At 49.9% G+C, this 16,575-nt stretch overlaps 1 non-coding gene across 1 annotated transcript; it reads left to right on the top strand.

The window, feature by feature from the left end:
• Window positions 1-13,441: 13,441 nt before the first annotated feature.
• LOC117998974 lies at window positions 13,442-13,545 on the top strand. The gene has a single exon (XR_004676173.1). It is a non-coding gene; the product is annotated as a U6 spliceosomal RNA (small nuclear RNA).
• The last annotated feature ends 3,030 nt before the right edge of the window (window positions 13,546-16,575 follow it).

The raw sequence follows: 16,575 nt of genomic DNA, 5'->3' as shown, positions 1-16,575 counted from the left end.
GCATACGCCCACAGTTCTCAGCCTCAGCAAAAAGCCTCACACCCAAGCCTGGGATGGAAACTTAGTCCCATCCACCCACAGGGAGTCAGGCGAGAGCTCATGGGGACTTGGACAAGGAATGAATGGAATGAAAAGTGGCCAGTACAGATGATGAATAAGAGTTCCCTCAGATGCCCTGCTGGAAGTAAGATCCCCAGGCCTTCATAGAATTTTGGGGTGGGTGGAAAAAACCTCAGTTGTGGAGAGAATGGATTTTTTTCTGCTAGCCCTAGCACAAGTGTGGCTCAAAGCTGGTTATAATTAATTTTATAAAAATTAAACACTGTGACCATGTGCACATGTGTGTATGTGTAAAACAAAATGTGTGTGTGCTTCCAGTGATAAGCACAAAGCCCAGAATAAATATAGAGGAGGGAACCTGACATATACATGGAGTCCAGTGAAATCTTCATGGAGAAGCTGATGGGTAAACTGAGTCTTGAAGAGTAAGTTGACGGTTATCAGGTAAAGAGGGAACATAAAAGGGATCCAAGCGAGGTGAACCCCATGGGAAGTGGCGGTTGGAGTGATAGAGGGGCAGCAGCAGATTTGCCTCTAGGTTCAGGCCCACAGTCTTCTTAGGTTTTGCCTGCTACTGTTTTCTGGTTTGCATTTGTAAACAGCCCCTGATACCTTGCATGGGTTTGTGGGGTCCACCCTGGCCCTCTGTCTCCTCTTTAGGAACTACTCCAGAACCACAACCAAAAGAGTGTCTCATTTACTTTGTCATTAATTGGGCATTCTTAATCTTTCATCATAGCTAGGATGATAGAACATTCAAGTTGAAAGTGGTTTAGCAATAACTTAGTCCAAAATTATCCTTGTGCAGATGGGGGAATTGAAGGTCAGAGAAGGGAAATGACCTGTCATGTGTCTTGATGGGGTAGGGTGAAATCTGCATCCAGGACCCCTAATGGCTAATCCTGTATTCACGGTTTAGCGGTTCTTCCGTGTAACTTGTTTACCTTGTTCCATGTGAATGGGTCCCCAGGTGCCCCTCAGAGTTGTGTGGCACTAGGCTGCACAAAGGGCTACAGACACTGGCCCTGGGCTTCGGTCAGGTGTTCGTGCCTGCCATACTGGGAGTTTATGAGGACATGAAGAAATGGCTGAAAATGGCACTAGACCTCTCCCACCTCAGGGGGATGACAGTGCCCAGGGTCAGGGGAAGAAACCAGTGTCTTCCTCAGCAACAGAAATGTGCTCAGCAGGGACAGGAATCCGAACTGACCCTGCTGCTTCCCTTCCAGTTCTAACAACCACCTCCCAATCCCACTTCACCCACCCTCCACCCTCCTGTTCTCTACTACTGCCATCTGGAGGCCATGGGGCAGGAAAAGCCTAAGAAGGAGACTAGGAGACTTCCTAAGCCAAGGACAGAATGTGGTTCTTGTCACCCAAGCAGCACGGGCTGAGTGAGGCCCTTTAACTGACCCTGTCCAGGCATGGCAGGCAGCCACCGACAGCCGGACACCAGAATCCTTCCCCAGGTGGCATCCATCACAACTGTGCAATGGTTGACTGAAACCCATCCTTAGAAATGCACTTTTCCTAAGAAGGGGGAACTTAAGAGGCTCAGGCCACTGGAAAGTAATGAAACTTTCCTGATGGAGAAGCTGATAAAAAGGAGAAGAGAGACACATGAACAACATGGAGTGTCCAGTCCCAGAGCCCAGGCCAGGCAAGAGCTCTCAGCCAAAGATGACTGCTGGCTGAGCTGGGGACACCAGCTGGGGTAAAACTGGGGGAGATACCTTGCATTTGGGCTACAGCCCCTCTGGGGAGTCTTCAAAGAAAAGTAATAAGTGGGCTAGTCGGCACTTAGCCAACTGGAGATTTCCAGAAATGGGCCTTTCAGATACTCCCCAGTTCAGAGCTTTATGCACTGAACTAGCTTTATACAAAAATTACCCAAAAAAGGAGATACCAGACTATGCTGCCATCTCTAGACAGTGAGGATCTCCCGTTCCATCTACTGTGCAGATTCAGTTGGGATGGGGAGTGAAATTTGGGATGCAGGACTGGCAGAGTAGGGCTGTGTGGGGAAGCCCGGCCCTCACAGTGCTGTTACCAATGTGTCACACCATAGCCTCTTTAGAGGTGGAAAGTGGGGTCCAGAAATCCACAAATTCTTTGACACTCCTCCTATCAAAAAGTAGAATCAGGGCACATGGGTGGCTCAGTCGGTTGAGCGTATAACTCTTGGTGTCTGCTCAGGTCATGATGTCAGGGTTGTGGGATCGAACCCCCTATGGGGATCTATGCAGGGTGTGAGGCCCGCTTAAGATTCTCTCTCTCTCCCTCACCCACTGCCCTCCCCGCCCACTTCTCCCTCTCTCCCTCTCTTAAAAAAAAAAAGTGGACTCTAGTCTCCGTCCCTGGAATATGGGCCAGTCTTTGTGACTTGCTCCCAACAAATAGAATACACCAGAAGTAACTTGCAAGGGTAGACTGTAAAAGGTCATGCTGCATCTTCCATTCTCTATCTCTGTCTCTGTTTCTCTATGTGTGTGTGTCTCTCTGTCTCTATCTCCCTCTCCCTCTCTCACTCTCCATCAGGATCCTGGCACTTGGCGCCCAGCCACCACCAGGCAGCCACATGGCAAAGCCACATGTGGGTGTGAGGGAGGGAACCTTCTGACAATTGCGGCCCCAGGCTGTCGAGCGGCCCCAGATGGTGTTAAGTGGAGCAGAGATGAGCTGAACTCACTAAGTCAGGCCCAAATTGCCGATTTGTGAGCAAATTAAATGTTGTTGTTGGTTTAAGCTACTAAATGTTGAAGTGCTTTAACACACATCAACAGATCTGCAGACCAGAAAGCTTCTCATTTCAGACTTCTCGCTTTTGTAGTATTTGGAAACCGAGGCCCCGGCGAGGCAATGCTTGGCCATTAGGGTAGAGCTCAGACTCTGGCCTTTGGCCTCTGGGGCCACCGCCACGTCCTCTGCCCCACATGAGGATACACAGTCTGTGTTGACCAGCCGAGCCCTCCCAGGAGGAGTGGGAGATGGAGAAGAGGCAGCATCTGGTTCCCACCAAGCAGCCTTACCTAAACAATTGGTATCTTCTCATGCTGATAGCAGGCAGTGGGCTGAGCACCCGGGCTCCTAGGAATAGGATCTCCTTGCATGCCACCTAGCCCTGTTTGTATAAAGACCCCCGGGTGCCTAGCAGGGGCAAGGGAAACAATGGTGGTGTCTTTGCCAGGTCTCTGAACCCTGGGAGGCAACCCCACGCAGATATGGGGAAGGTAAAGCCGTTTCTAGCCCCGGAGTGGCGGCCTGGATGCTCAGAGGGCCTTCTCTGAGGTGGAGGGAGCCAGGGGGCAGGAGTTTTGCCCACTTGAAGTCCAGAGCCAGAAATGAATAGGGAAGAAAGAGCAGCAAGTCTCATGCATGTGCTCTCTGGCCAGGCGTGAGGGCGGCATCCAGTTCCCCACAAAGAAAGAATAAGCCATCTTATAGCTAATTATCAGAAGAAAACAGTACTGTGCCCCTTGGTGGATGCAGACGGAATTCACTGGCTTTGAGGAGCAGGGTGAAGTCAAGGGGGTGGCAGAATCACAAAGCAAAGAGGTGGGACCCCTAAGAACCAGAGAAGGGCCCCAGACCAGGTGACGGCTCTCATTTTCGATGCATGTACTTTAATGTATATCTGGCAGTCCTGAAATCAGTCGATCCATCAGCAAAAATATGAGAAATGATGACTGTGAGCCCAGGATACCCCTGGGTACTCTAGGGCAGCCAAGCAATGGGCAGGGCCCTATTTTCAGGATCTGCAACCCTGCCCTTGCAGGACTCCCCGAAGGAAACCTAAAGGAAAAGGCAGTGTAGGGATGGTGTGGTACCCACACAGGGCAGGGTTATGGGGTCAGAGTTCACAGAGGGACCTGAATTTCGCAGAGGTGGAGAGAAGGACAAGGGCCTGTGGATGAAGGCCCAAAGGAGCCCAGAGAGAAGTTATGGAGCACCCAGTGAGTTTGTGGCTGGAACCTGCGCTGGGCCCACTACTCCCCCACAGAGCCAGCACTCTTCACCCGAGGAGACTCCTAGACCTGATCCCCGCCTCTGCAGCCCACATGCTCTCTGTCCATCCCGCCACCCCGCCTGCTCTCACCTGCCTCTCCCTCACCCTTGCTTGTTGCTAAAACTCTGGGTCTGTTCTCCACTCTGCGCTGGACTTCATCTCATCCCTTTGCAGGTGCGCTGCTTGTTCAGGTCTGGCCTGAAAAGGCTCAGAGACCCAGAAGGGGGACTCCCAGCCTGATGAAGTAAGACACACCCACAGCCCACCGCAATGCAGGGCTCCACATCATCAGGACCTTAACTAAGGCCACAGGGGAATGCATTTGAGCCCAGCAAAGGAAGAGATCAGTTCTTAGGAGGCTCCAGGAAGACTTCCTGTAGGAAGGAGCATGTGACACATCCCCTGAAGAAATTGTACGATCTAAAGGCTGAAACATGAGAAGAGGGTGGAAATCTAGGCCAAGAGAATAGTCCTAAACAAGGTTCAGTGATGAGAAACACTGTAAAAAGCAGAGAAGACTCTGCTTCCTCACGGGTAGGAAGAGAGGACCCATGCTGTCATGATGCCCCACGCCGTGGGCTGAGATGGATCGTCGGGGCCTGGAGAAGGGGTCATCCAGAGCAGGGAGAATGCAGCTGGGCCCAGCCTGGTAGCACGCAAAGCAAGGGTGGGAAAGTCCATCAGTGTCCCTCAGGAGGGCACCTGGGGCAGGGGCTGAAATGGCAGGGGAAGTTCTGGGAGAGCATTTCCCGGGTTCCTGCCTCCCACCTATTCCGTGATGGCCATGGTTTACAGTGCAGACCCCCTGTTCCTGCGTGTCCACACATGGTTATTGAGCACATGTTCCACCCCACTGCCCCAACCCCGCACCCCACGTCAGTACCTGCCCCAGAGCCAGGGGCTGGGATGGGGCTGGGACCCTCCAGCCAACCACGGCTCCTCATGACTGCTCATGGACGCTGGGCACGTGGGCTTCAGTCACCCAGCCCTTTCGCTGGAGCTCATGAAGAGGGTGGACACGGGGGCAGGAGGGCCTCCTGGTAGATTCCGCTTTGGCAGCACAGAAGTCTAAAGGACTCCTGTCCGAAGAGGGACCGGGATGAGGTAGTGTATACTTCCCCAGTGCATTCCTCAGTTCGGACTTCCAATTCATAGCTCTGAGCAGGCTCACTGGCTCCGCATGGCTCCAGTAGGACCCTGAAACCAGAAACACTGAGGATCAGTGTGGTCTCTGAGAATTAGGCTTTCTTCACAGGGAACGGAGACTATCCCAACCACAGGGAGTGGGGGTCCCCTTGGGTCTTCTGGGGGCAAGCATCCCTAATGCCTCCAGGTAATAAGGAAGTGCTCAGTAACCAAAGGGGGGTAGGGGGCTCATGGAAGGGGGTGGGGCAAGAGCTGGCTTTAGCCAACACAAGCTCCCACTCTAGGCCTCTCCAAGGGCTCATCCCCATGCCCAGTGGGAGGAGCCTTGTGGGACCCCAGGTTTCCTCAGGTGTGCACTGTGGCCTGGGGCTCTAGACTCCCTAGCGCAGTCCCGCAGCTCTCTGCTACAGGGGCGCTGGCTCTGGGAGTTTGCAAGCAGCTTAGAACAGGGCACGGAGGGCAAGCCCCCTTTCCAGCATGTTGAGCTTTGCACTGGGTTAGCTTATCTGGGTGGCCAGCTGGTTGGCTTTACATGGCTGCCATGACTTGAGGCAACCTCCCTCATCCAGCTCAAACACCAGGTCTTCATGAATCTTCATGTTTGTTTGTTCGTTTTTAAACTCCTGCTTTATCCCTTATCACATGAGCTTAAACTTCATGGCATTACAATAAAAGGTAGGGAGTGTGGGGGGTGGAGAGGTCTGAACTGAGTATCTCCTGTGTGGCCCCAGTCATTCACTCAGACATTTGCTCCCCAGTCTCCTGGAATCCCACGACCCACGGAAGTGTTAGAGGTTTGAGACCCTGCTAACAGAGAAGGAAATCAAGGCCAGAAAAGAGAGGAAATTTCAGTCCCATACCAAAGTGAATGACTTAGCCATTCAAACCGTATGACTCCAAAGTTATATTGTTATCAAGATTAGTGTAGCCCACCTGGAGAGTAAAAGAATAAGGTGGTACCTTTTAAAAATTCTCTTTCTCTCACTCTCTCTCTCTGTCTTTGATTCCAAAAGCTATAACCAAAAGCATAGCACTCTTCTTCAGGATCTATCATCTTCTCTCCAGTGTAGATCCTACAAAAAGGATCTGTACAGGCACGAAGCTTCTACGGGGGGGAGAAGGTGGATCCTGGTGGCCGTGCATGTCCACCTGCTGGAGGGCGGGGGGTAGTTTTCCTGCCTCACTCCCCTCATCCACTCAGAAAAGGCGGGAGACGGAAGAGGCTGCAAGTAGCCACCAGCACAGAATGGAGAAGAGAGGCCAGAAACCACGCCATCAGGACCTGGGGGTACAGAGCCCAGCTGTCCACTCACAGGGCCCAGCTTCCCCAGGGGCCTGCGGGAAGGGAGGGAGAGGGGGAGGGAGCGAGTCAGAGGCTCCGGTGCTGGGCCGCTGCCACAAAGGAGCTACTGAAGCTGGTGTGGGCAGAAGCGGGCAGGGGCAAGAAGAGCACAGAGGGACGGGGCCACCAGGACAGCCCCACATGAGAGGGTCCGACGTCCGAGGAACCACAAGGAAGGAACTGCACTTTGAGGGAAGGGGCCTCCTGACCTTTAAGTCTGCCCTCAGTGCCACGAGGGGACAGGCCAGACCTCAAACAGCCCCCCTGGGCTCATGCCTGCATCTCATTATCTGCCCTGCCCCCAGAAACTCAAGTGCCCCTTGTTCTCAGATCCCCCACCCTGCCGCCTCTCAAGTCCTTGGCTGAAGCGTGTGTTGTGGGCACAGTGACAGTGGAATAAGGACTGAATGCAGACCCCCACCCTCTGTCCCCTCCTCTACTCTTCCTCACCTGCCCTGATGCCCTCAGACTCAGGGCCCTGGGTCTTCAGTGCCCTGGAGGCTGGGGATCAGGCTTCTCTCCTCCCCGATCCCTGGGGCCCATCCTGTGGCCCCGAGGAGGTGCCTGGTCCACAGACAGGGATCATCACCAGCCCCAGTGTGGCTCCCATGAGTGGGCATCAGCCTCTGCACCTAATCTCTTATGACCCTCACACCAGCCCCCTTGCCCTCCCGCCTGCGTGTCTATCCTTGGCCTGAGGACCAGCATTTTTTTTCCTTTAGATCCTCCAGGGGAAGCAGGTTTGTGTTTTTAACCTCCTAACATCCCTCCCTCAAATCTGTCCCCTCCTTTCCTCTCCACCACCAGCCCCTTACTGCCAGCCTCCCTCCTCCCTCCCGGGACCCCTGCAATGTTCTCCAGGCCTCTTGTCCTCTCTAATTCATTCGCTTGGGGAAAAAAAAAAAAAAAAAGTAAACCTGATTCTATCACTCTCACCCTAAAATCCCTTCAAAATTTCCCCATTGCTTTTGACCTAGAGACCCAATTCCTTCCCGTGGCCCAGAAGGTCTGGCATGGTCTAGCATGGCCTCCCAGCTTCTAGTACCTTCTGCTCTCCCATCAGACAATAAAGCTCCCTGAGGTCAGGGGCCATGTCTGGTTTGCTCTTTAGACTATTTCCAGTTTGTGACTTCATCCTGGGCTCAAGCAGTAGTAGGAAGGGAACGAATGAATGAATGAATGAATGAGCGAGTGCATGATCAAAGGAGGAAGTTGTCTCTCTGGAAGGTAAAGAGGAAAACTCCCTTTGCCCAGAGCATGCCTTTAGTCTGATGCCCGAAGTTCCTAGAAACTGGATTAGATCCCTCCCAGGTGTCTTCCAGCTCCGCAAAGGGACACAGTTTGCCCTTTTACAAACAGAGCCCTTGGACTGACTCTCTGCCCGGGGCCCTTTTATTCTGCTGCTTCCCATGTCTGTACAAAAGACCCTGGGTCCGGCCAGGCCCACGTGGGAAGAGGGAGCTTGACGCTGGGCCGCAGGGACACAGAAGAGCCTTTATTCTGGCGGACTCTTGATCCCTCACTCTGACTAAGCCCATGGGTGCACTGCGGGGGGGAGAGGGATAACAAGGAAGGTCTTGAGGAATGCTGGGGAAGGAAGAGAAGCCGAGTGTCTGGGCTGTGTGACCCCAGGCTACAACGCTACAGTGCCTCCCAAAACATTCGCCCTTATCAGGAAGTTAGAATGTGAGTCACACTCCACGCTCCCCCAAGGGTTTCTCTGCTGAGCCAGACTACAAATTGTTCAACTAATTGGGCCACATGCTGAACTCAGCCCTAGTCCAGAGCAGTCCTCTGTGGTCAGGAGAGTGAGCCATGTGGGGGCAGATGCCAAGGTGAGGAAGGGGAGCGCCCAGTCACTCGGCGGGGGCCAGGAGATGATGAATAAAAGGACAAGTGGTCCAGCATTGTTCGGTTCACAAAGAATTGACCATCTACAGTGGTTGAATCCTTAAAACAATCCTGTGAATCCAGCAGAGCAAGATTGGACGATCATTGTTCTGCATATAAAGACAATGAAGCTCCAACAGTACCTGCAATGTTCGCGGTTGCAGAGTCGGGGGCAAAGGGGGGAAGCTGAGTCAGGCCCGCAGCGTCCCAGGTGGGTGTTAACCCACTACATGACACTGACCTCTGCAGAGGTTATGGGTAGATTGTGGGAATTCTTCATGAGGTTTCTAAAAAGCTACCATTGGTCTGAGTTGGTTTTGTAAACATCCCTGGAAACAACAGGGAGGGTTAGATAAACCGTGGGTTAGTGGTGACTGCACAGAGCTCATACCAAACGCCGAAGAGTGGCCAGAGAGATTAAGAGACAGAAGACAGGATCTCCGGCCCTCTGAACCTGCCATCTGGGCCTCGGTGAGCTGCTGGGGGGCAACTGCAAACCCACCTCCTTCAAGGCGTAGACCAGCCCAGCTAACAAATACAGGCGTCTTCAGTCTAAAAGGAGGAGCAAGGTGACAGGTAGAAATGTTATTTTTGTGTATTTATTTCCCATCCATGCTCGTATGCTAGCATGCCACCAGTCTGTCCTGCTGGAAGGAGGATTAAGAGCAAGGTAGCAGGAACACAAGGGAATAAAATATTCAATATTCAGTTCTTTGAACCCCTAAACTAGATCTTAAACCTCCCAAATTAGACAATAGTGAGAAAAGCCCATACTTTTGATTTTCAGTAGCCAAGTTGTGCTAACAACTGTCCTAGGAGAGTAACATGTACTCTGTCGGGCACTGGGACGCGGAACTGAGGATGCTAAAGTGAGCTGATTTTGTGGCCTGCCAGGGACGTGCCTCGCCGGGCTGATGTCCTCCACACAAGCTCCTTCACTAACCCCTAGAATGCCCCGAGAAAAAGTAGGTTTCCAGATGAGGAAAGAAAGGCTGGGAGCCGGGAGCCAAGCCTGATAAGTGCACAATTCAGGAAGGCACATCTGAGCTCCTTGACAGGAAAGGTCGTTCAGGTCCTTGCAGGCTTGAGATGCCGAGACGCTATTTGTCTGCCGTCATGAGTACTAGAGAGAGAGCGTGAGGCCGTAGATGTGAACAGCAGTTTCCTGGTTACTTAATGCTAGTCACATCACAAACACAGAGGCTTACTTTCTAAACTTACTCCCTCAGAGGCAACACGGCCTCTGTTAAAATGATAAAGAGTGCATGAATAAAGAGAAAGAACTTGTTTTGTCAGAAGGGATTCAGTACGTTTGCATTTCCCGCTTCTTAGGGTTTGACCTAATTGGAGCTTGCCTTTTCCTGAGCTCACACATACATGTGCGCAAACACACACATATGCACACGTACACATGCACACACAGGTGTGCACACAAGCACACAATACTCCAGGGACTGGACTGAGCTATTTCTGGCCCTGCCTTAGTCACGTTCTTTCCTACAGAGCAATGCCCCCCTCAAATACCCACAAATTCTGCAGGCCAGCTTTGAAGAGCACTGAACAGTCTCCCAGCTGCCTTCAGGATGGGCTGTAGAGGCAGGGTGCCAGACACATTGTCCAGAGCCAGGCTACTGGGGTCCTAGCCATCCGACTCACTAGCTGTGTGACCTGAGGCAGGTGACTTACCCTCTCTGAACCTCAGTTTCTTCATTTGTAGCTGGAGATAGGATAGCATCTGGTTCCTAGGGTGGGTGTGGGAATTAAATAGTGAGAACAGAACAGTGTTTGGAATAGCATCTTTGACATAGTAAGGCAGGAACTCCCGACCCTCCTCCTACAGGCTCAGACCTCCAGGATCTGCAAACCCTCAGGAGGTTTGGAGCTTTGTGCCTACCAGCAACCACACACCAGATTGAGTCTGTAGCCTTTAGAGGCCTGGGCCTTTAGTTTCTGTGTAGTTGGGCCCCTGGGTGCTGGTTCCTTTTCCAGTTTTCTGAGTGAAAGTTCCCTGTTGGGCCTGTGAACCTTGCCCTTGGACCCCAGCTCATCTGGCTCCACATTGACTCTACATCTGCCCAGTTCAGGGGTCTATCTCATTTCCATCCATGTTCAGGAGCTGTTTCCACCATACAGAGCCTTCCAGAATCATACTGTTACCATCCCCCAGACTAAGAGTGCAAACCCTATTCAGAGGCTCCTGTGGCCCCAAGCCACCTCCAAATGGAGGAAGAAGCCAGAGCAACCTCTTGAAACGGTTCAGACTAAGCAAACTATGCTATTTGAACCCCACTGGACAGAGTTCTAAAAACTGTGGCCCCTGGAGAATGTCAAATTCTCATTGGGCCAAAAGTGGGGCAATGATCCCGCCCACCCTGCGTACATCATGCACATGGCCCATTTGAATGTGTTGAGATTCACAGTAACTTGACAAAGATGTGGGCGTTGAATGGCTAGTGGGATGCACTCGGTGCCTCACTCTGGTGGTCCTGGCACGCGTGGCTGTCGTTCCCACTGACCCCCCGAAGCCGCTGCGACTTCTCTCAAAGATGAGCATCTTTCTGTTCTGCTTTTCAGATCTTTTGATGGCTCTCAATTTTCTTTTCGACACACGATAACAGAAGCATCACTAACAATAATAATGGTTATAATGCCAATGATCTGAAATTATTGACACCTGCATGCCCAGTACTGTGCTAAGAGCTTGACTTCTGCGGCCGTGGCTGATGTTTTATGACACACATTAAGCAGGTAGTATTGTCGCTCTACTTTACAGGGGAAAAAACTGAGACCTGGGGACGCAACACATGGCCAGTGAGAGAGGCAAGACACGCACCTAGTTCCTTCTCCAAAACTGATTTTTCTGGATTGTCTGTGGTCATCAGCATCTCCTTGTCCCTGCTGCACTGTCCTCTGCTTCTCAAAGATAAGCCTGGATGCCCAGAATCACTGCCCCCCGGGTCCAGGTTAGGTCAGTCTGTGAGCATATACACCGGCATGTGGAGTTCAGCAGGAGAGAAATTGTGTTTCTCTGTCCCGCAGCTGCGGTCCCTGGCCTCTGGGTGCCGCAGGGAGGTGACATCTGCGGACAGGCAGCTCTCGGGTCTCCAGGTGGCCTCCTGGCCACACTTGCTTTGGTGCCGCAGGCCCTGGAGTCACTGGTGATGACTTCCCTTTGATTTCTGCTCTGGAAGTCCCGAGGGAGTCTTCCTGACCTCCACTCCCTAGGCTCTCACACAGTGGAAAAAGCCCCCCCGTTCCCTAGGTTAAATCTCTCTCTACTCAGATGACCTGGCACAGTTTTGTTTCCCTACAAATCCCTGAGCAAAGCCCCTCAGTTACAGCCCACAGGGTCCGAGGTACTGCCAGCTGGAGAGACGATCCATTCTCCTCCCTGCACACCCTCTGCAGGTCTTGCTCACACCGGTTTCTCCCTACTGCCCAGCCCTTTCCACCTGCAGGCAAGCTGAGAGCTCATTTCTCCAGAAAGTCTTTCTTGACTCAAGGACCCAGTTAGGTCTCCTGGCTTCATGCTCGCTGCACCCTGTGCACTGAACATCCTGCTTGATGTCAAGCTCTACAAGTAAGCAATTGTGTCTGTTTTGCATGCCTTTGTACCAGCCCTGGGCCTATTCATTAATGAATAAATAGATGAAAAAGTGTCGAAAAGGCTTGAGATCATGATGCCTGGTATAGGGAAAGAATATATGCAGCTCAAATCCCTGAAGTCTGCTAAAGAATGTATATTGGCACAGACTCTGAGCTGGGTGGGCTCCATGGGGTACAAAGGTGAGCCCACCAGGAGCCCACATCCAGGAGGTGTGAACATATAGAGGGGTCTGGTGGTCTCCATGCAGCTGTATTCTGTTAAGGTTTCTGGTGACTTCTGCCTCCTTTGGCCCTCTAGGATCCGTATTTGTGCCTGGAGAAAAAGCAATGCCAGGACGGAGACCACTCCCAGATGTCAAGACTCAACAGATGGCTTATTTTAGTTTCAGAACTTTCAACAAGAGTAACCAATTGCTATCTGTTCCTTGAACAGCACACTTAAAGACTGAGTTGACAGCATTTAAATATTTTCATATATTTCATCAAGGCCTTGGAAAGCAAACTTTTTTTTTAATAAGTGGAGGAACAGTCCCACTGTTGATGGATCCCTTGCCCAGAGTTCCTAACCTGCCCCGACACCCCCGACACCCCACTCCCGGGGAGGGTGTTTCTCGGGTTGCATCTCAGCCCACCATCCAAGAAGCAAAGTTGCGGGCAACAAAGCTTAGAGCTGAGAAATCACTAGGAGTGGACACGAAAGCGGCGACAGAATAGGAGCCAAGAACAAGGATCAAGTGAAAGAAGCCACGGGGCCGGGGTGCGGGTGGGGGCGGGGGGAAGCCGCCAGGTTTAGCGGAACAATCCTGGACTCCTGGGCCTCTGCCGCCCTCTAGCAGACACTGGCCGCACCACCTCCTCCGCCGTGGGAGCGCAGACAGCGAGAGCAGGCTCGGCGCTGGGCTCCTCGGCAGACGCTGCCACTTTCCAGTAGGTGACCTTGGGAAGTTATTGAAGACAGCCCTGCAGAAGTTCTCATTTGTAAAGTGCGGGGTAATCTAGATGTTTATGAGGTTTAAATGGCCAAGATGGAGTAACAGGGACCAGATGTATCCTCCTCCCCCGATCACACCCCACCCCCCCCCCGCAAGAACCCCTGGGGGGTGGGGATGGGGGTGGGGCGGGACTGACAAAATATCTGAAATAACAGTTTTCAGCATAGGGCACATCAGACACGAACTATAGGGGTCCCTGAGAGAGAGGAAACAAATGATCCCCACGATTGCCCATCTCACTGACCAGAGAGTTTCCACAGCACAGGGAGGGGACCCTGGCCCAGCTTGCAGACTCCACGAGTTGAGGAGACAAAGCCGAGAGGCCAAAGAAACTGAGACAAATACTGAGGACCTGGAGCAAGAGAGAGCTGCAAAAAGAGACAACTCCAGAGAAGTCCAGTGCTCACTTCAGCAGCACATACACTAAAACTGGAACGATACAGAGATTAGCTTGGTCCCTGGGTAAAGATGACACACAAATTCATGAAACTCAAGAGAACTCCAGAGAAAGGGTCCCCTTTAAGTATGTAGCAGAGTACCGATCAGCACGTGTGTATGGAGAAACTACAAGAGCGCAGGAAAGAACCACCTGTCCACAGGGGAGGGAGGGGTACCCAACATTCACACAGCACCAGAACAGCGTCTCTTCCCACAAGCCCGACTAAAAACTTCACACACTGGGACGCCTGGGTGGCTCAGTCCGTTAAGCGTCTGCCTTCGGCTCAGGTCATGATTCCGGGGTCCTGGGATCGAGTCCCACATCAGGCTCCCTGCTCAGTGGGAGCCTGCTTCTCCCTCTGCCTGATGCTCCCCCTGCTTGTGCTCTCGCTCTCTCTCTCTGGCAAACAAATAAATAAAATCTTAAAAAAAACCTTCACAAACCATGAGGCATTAGGTGGAATCTTGCTTCAGGAGTAGGGAATGATCACCCCTAGAATAAACACAGCTCCAACCCCCCCTAAGAAATTTAAAGGCAGGACCTGAAAGGGTCAAATTGTTTCTAAGTAACTTAACTATATCCCAGGACAAAGCTCCAAAAAAAAACCATGCAGGAAAACAAAAATATCCAGCACACAAGGATAAAAAGTAACAATGTCCCACAATCGATTAAAAAAAAAAATGGCCACACACGCAAAGCAGCAGGGAAAATAACCCATAATGAGAGGAAAACTCAAGCAATGGATTGAGTGCCAAAACACAGCATATCAAAACTGGTGGAATGGGGATCAAGCAATACTTGGAGGGAAAGTTACTGCACTAACTAGGTTTGAAAGCAAGGAAAATCTCAAATCTATGATTATCACCTTCCATCTTAAAAAAATAAAAAAGAAGAGCAAATTACAGCCAGAGTAAGCAGAAGAAAGGAAATAATAAAGATCAGGGCATAAATCAAAGAAATAGAAAATAGAAGAACAAGAGAGAAAAATCAGTGAAATTAAAAAGCTGTAGGGTTTTTTAAAAAATCAATAAAAATTGATAAACCCTTGGTCAGATTGATCACAAAATCGGAAAGAAGACTCAAACTACTAATGTCAGGAGTGGTAGATTTGATATAGATTCTACAGCTGTTAAAAAGAAAAAAGAGAATACTGTGGAAAACTTGAGACCAACATAGTCAACAAGTAAAATGAAATGGACAAATTCCATGAAAGTCATTATCAGTGCTCACTCAAAAGTAAACAGATGATCTGATAGAGCTTTAATATCTATTTTTAAAATAAATTTATACTTTAAAATATTCCCACAAAGAAAATTCCAGGCCCATATGGTTACATTAGCTAACATTTAAGAAAGAACTCATACCAATTTTATATAACTCTTCTAGAAAATTGTAACAGAGGAAATACTTCTCAACCCAAACTAAGAGGTTGCCCTGACACCAAAACCAGACAGACTTCATGAGAAAACTATAGACCAGGGCGCCTGGGTGGCTCAGTTGGTTAAGCGACTGCCTTCGGCTCAGGTCATGATCCTGGAGTCCCGGGATCGAGTCCCGCATCGGGCTCCCTGCTCGGCAGGGAGTCTGCTTCTCCCTCTGACCCTCCCCCCTCTCATGCTCTCTCTATCTCATTCTCTCTCTCAAATAAATAAATAAATAAAATATTTTTTTTTAAAAGAGAACTATAGACAAATATCCCTAAGAAAATCGATACAAAAAAAAAAAAAAACCACACATACACACACACAAAACAAACAGGGAAAAAAAAAAAAAAAACAGCCAAACAAAATTTATCAAATTAAATCCAGTGATATAAAAAGATAATGCATCATGACCAAGTGAGATATTCCACGAAGGCAAGGTCAATTTATGATTTGAAAATCAATCAGTGTAATTCACCGCATTATCAATTAAAAAAGAAAAAGAAAAACCATATAGGCATCTCAGTAGACACAGTAAAAAACATTTTCATAAAATCCAACCTTCAATCCACACAAAAACTGTCCAAAAACTAGAAATAGAAGGAACTTCCTCAACCTGATAAAGGACCTCTATAAAAAATCTACTGTGAATTCATCCAATTTCGAAGCTTCAATTATCATCCATACACCAACAACTCTCAAATTTATTTCTCTAGTTCAGACCTCCTACCTGAACCTTAGATGAACTTCCACCACTTGTATATCTAACAGCAATCTCAAATTTAGCATTTTCAAACTTAGCTCTGGCTCCTCCCCACAAACTCCTGCTCTTTCTGCCATCTTCCCCATCTTAGTGATACCCATTGCTCGGGTAAAATAAATCCAGAAAACTTGGAATTACCCTCGACGGCTCTCTTTTTCTCACACCCCAATTCCAAATCCTTTAGCAAATTTATCAATCTATGTTCAAAATTCCTCCGGAATCCAACCACTTCTCCCCACTGACACTGCTGCTAGCCTGGCCCCAGCCACTCACTGGGATAATTTAGCCTCTTTTCTGATCTCCTAGCTTCCCCCGCCCTGTCCCTTCACTGAACTGTCTGGCAGCCAGAATATCTCGTCCATATCAACACTGATATCTCTCTTTTCTTTGTTCACAGCCCTGGCCAGAACCCCAAACACCATGTCAAACAGTGATGATGGGTATCCTGATCTTGTTCCTTGTTTTGAAGAATATGAGTCTCATGTTTCTCCATTAAAGATTAGGTTTTTGTAGGATTTTGAATATAACTTTTGCCAAGTAGAGAAAAGTTTCTCCCATTCCTAGTTTTCTGTTTTTTTAATCCCCATAAAAGTTAAACTTTCTGAGATACTTTTCTATATTAATTTGAATCATCATGTGATTTTCTTTAGAAGTCTTTTAATGTGGGGGTGCCTGGGTGGTGCAGTCGGTTAAGCGTCCGGCTCTTGGTTTCGGCTCAGGTTATGATCTCAGGGTCCTGAGATCGAGCCCCACGTCCATGCTCAGCAGGAGTCTGCTTAAGATTCTCTCTCCCTCTCCCTGACCCTCCTGCTTATGCACACTCTCTTTCTCTCTCTCTCTCAAATAAATAAATAATAGAAAAGTAAGTTTTTTAATGTAGTGAACACTGTTTTACCAAAGGTTTTATGAT

The sequence above is a fragment of the Mirounga leonina genome, unplaced genomic scaffold (assembly GCF_011800145.1).
Source record: "Mirounga leonina isolate KUSES-001 unplaced genomic scaffold, KU_Mleo_1.0 Mir_114, whole genome shotgun sequence".
Lineage (NCBI taxonomy): Eukaryota > Metazoa > Chordata > Mammalia > Carnivora > Phocidae > Mirounga > Mirounga leonina.
Note: the sequence above shows the minus strand (reverse complement) of the source record. Positions and strands in the feature narration are given on the sequence as shown.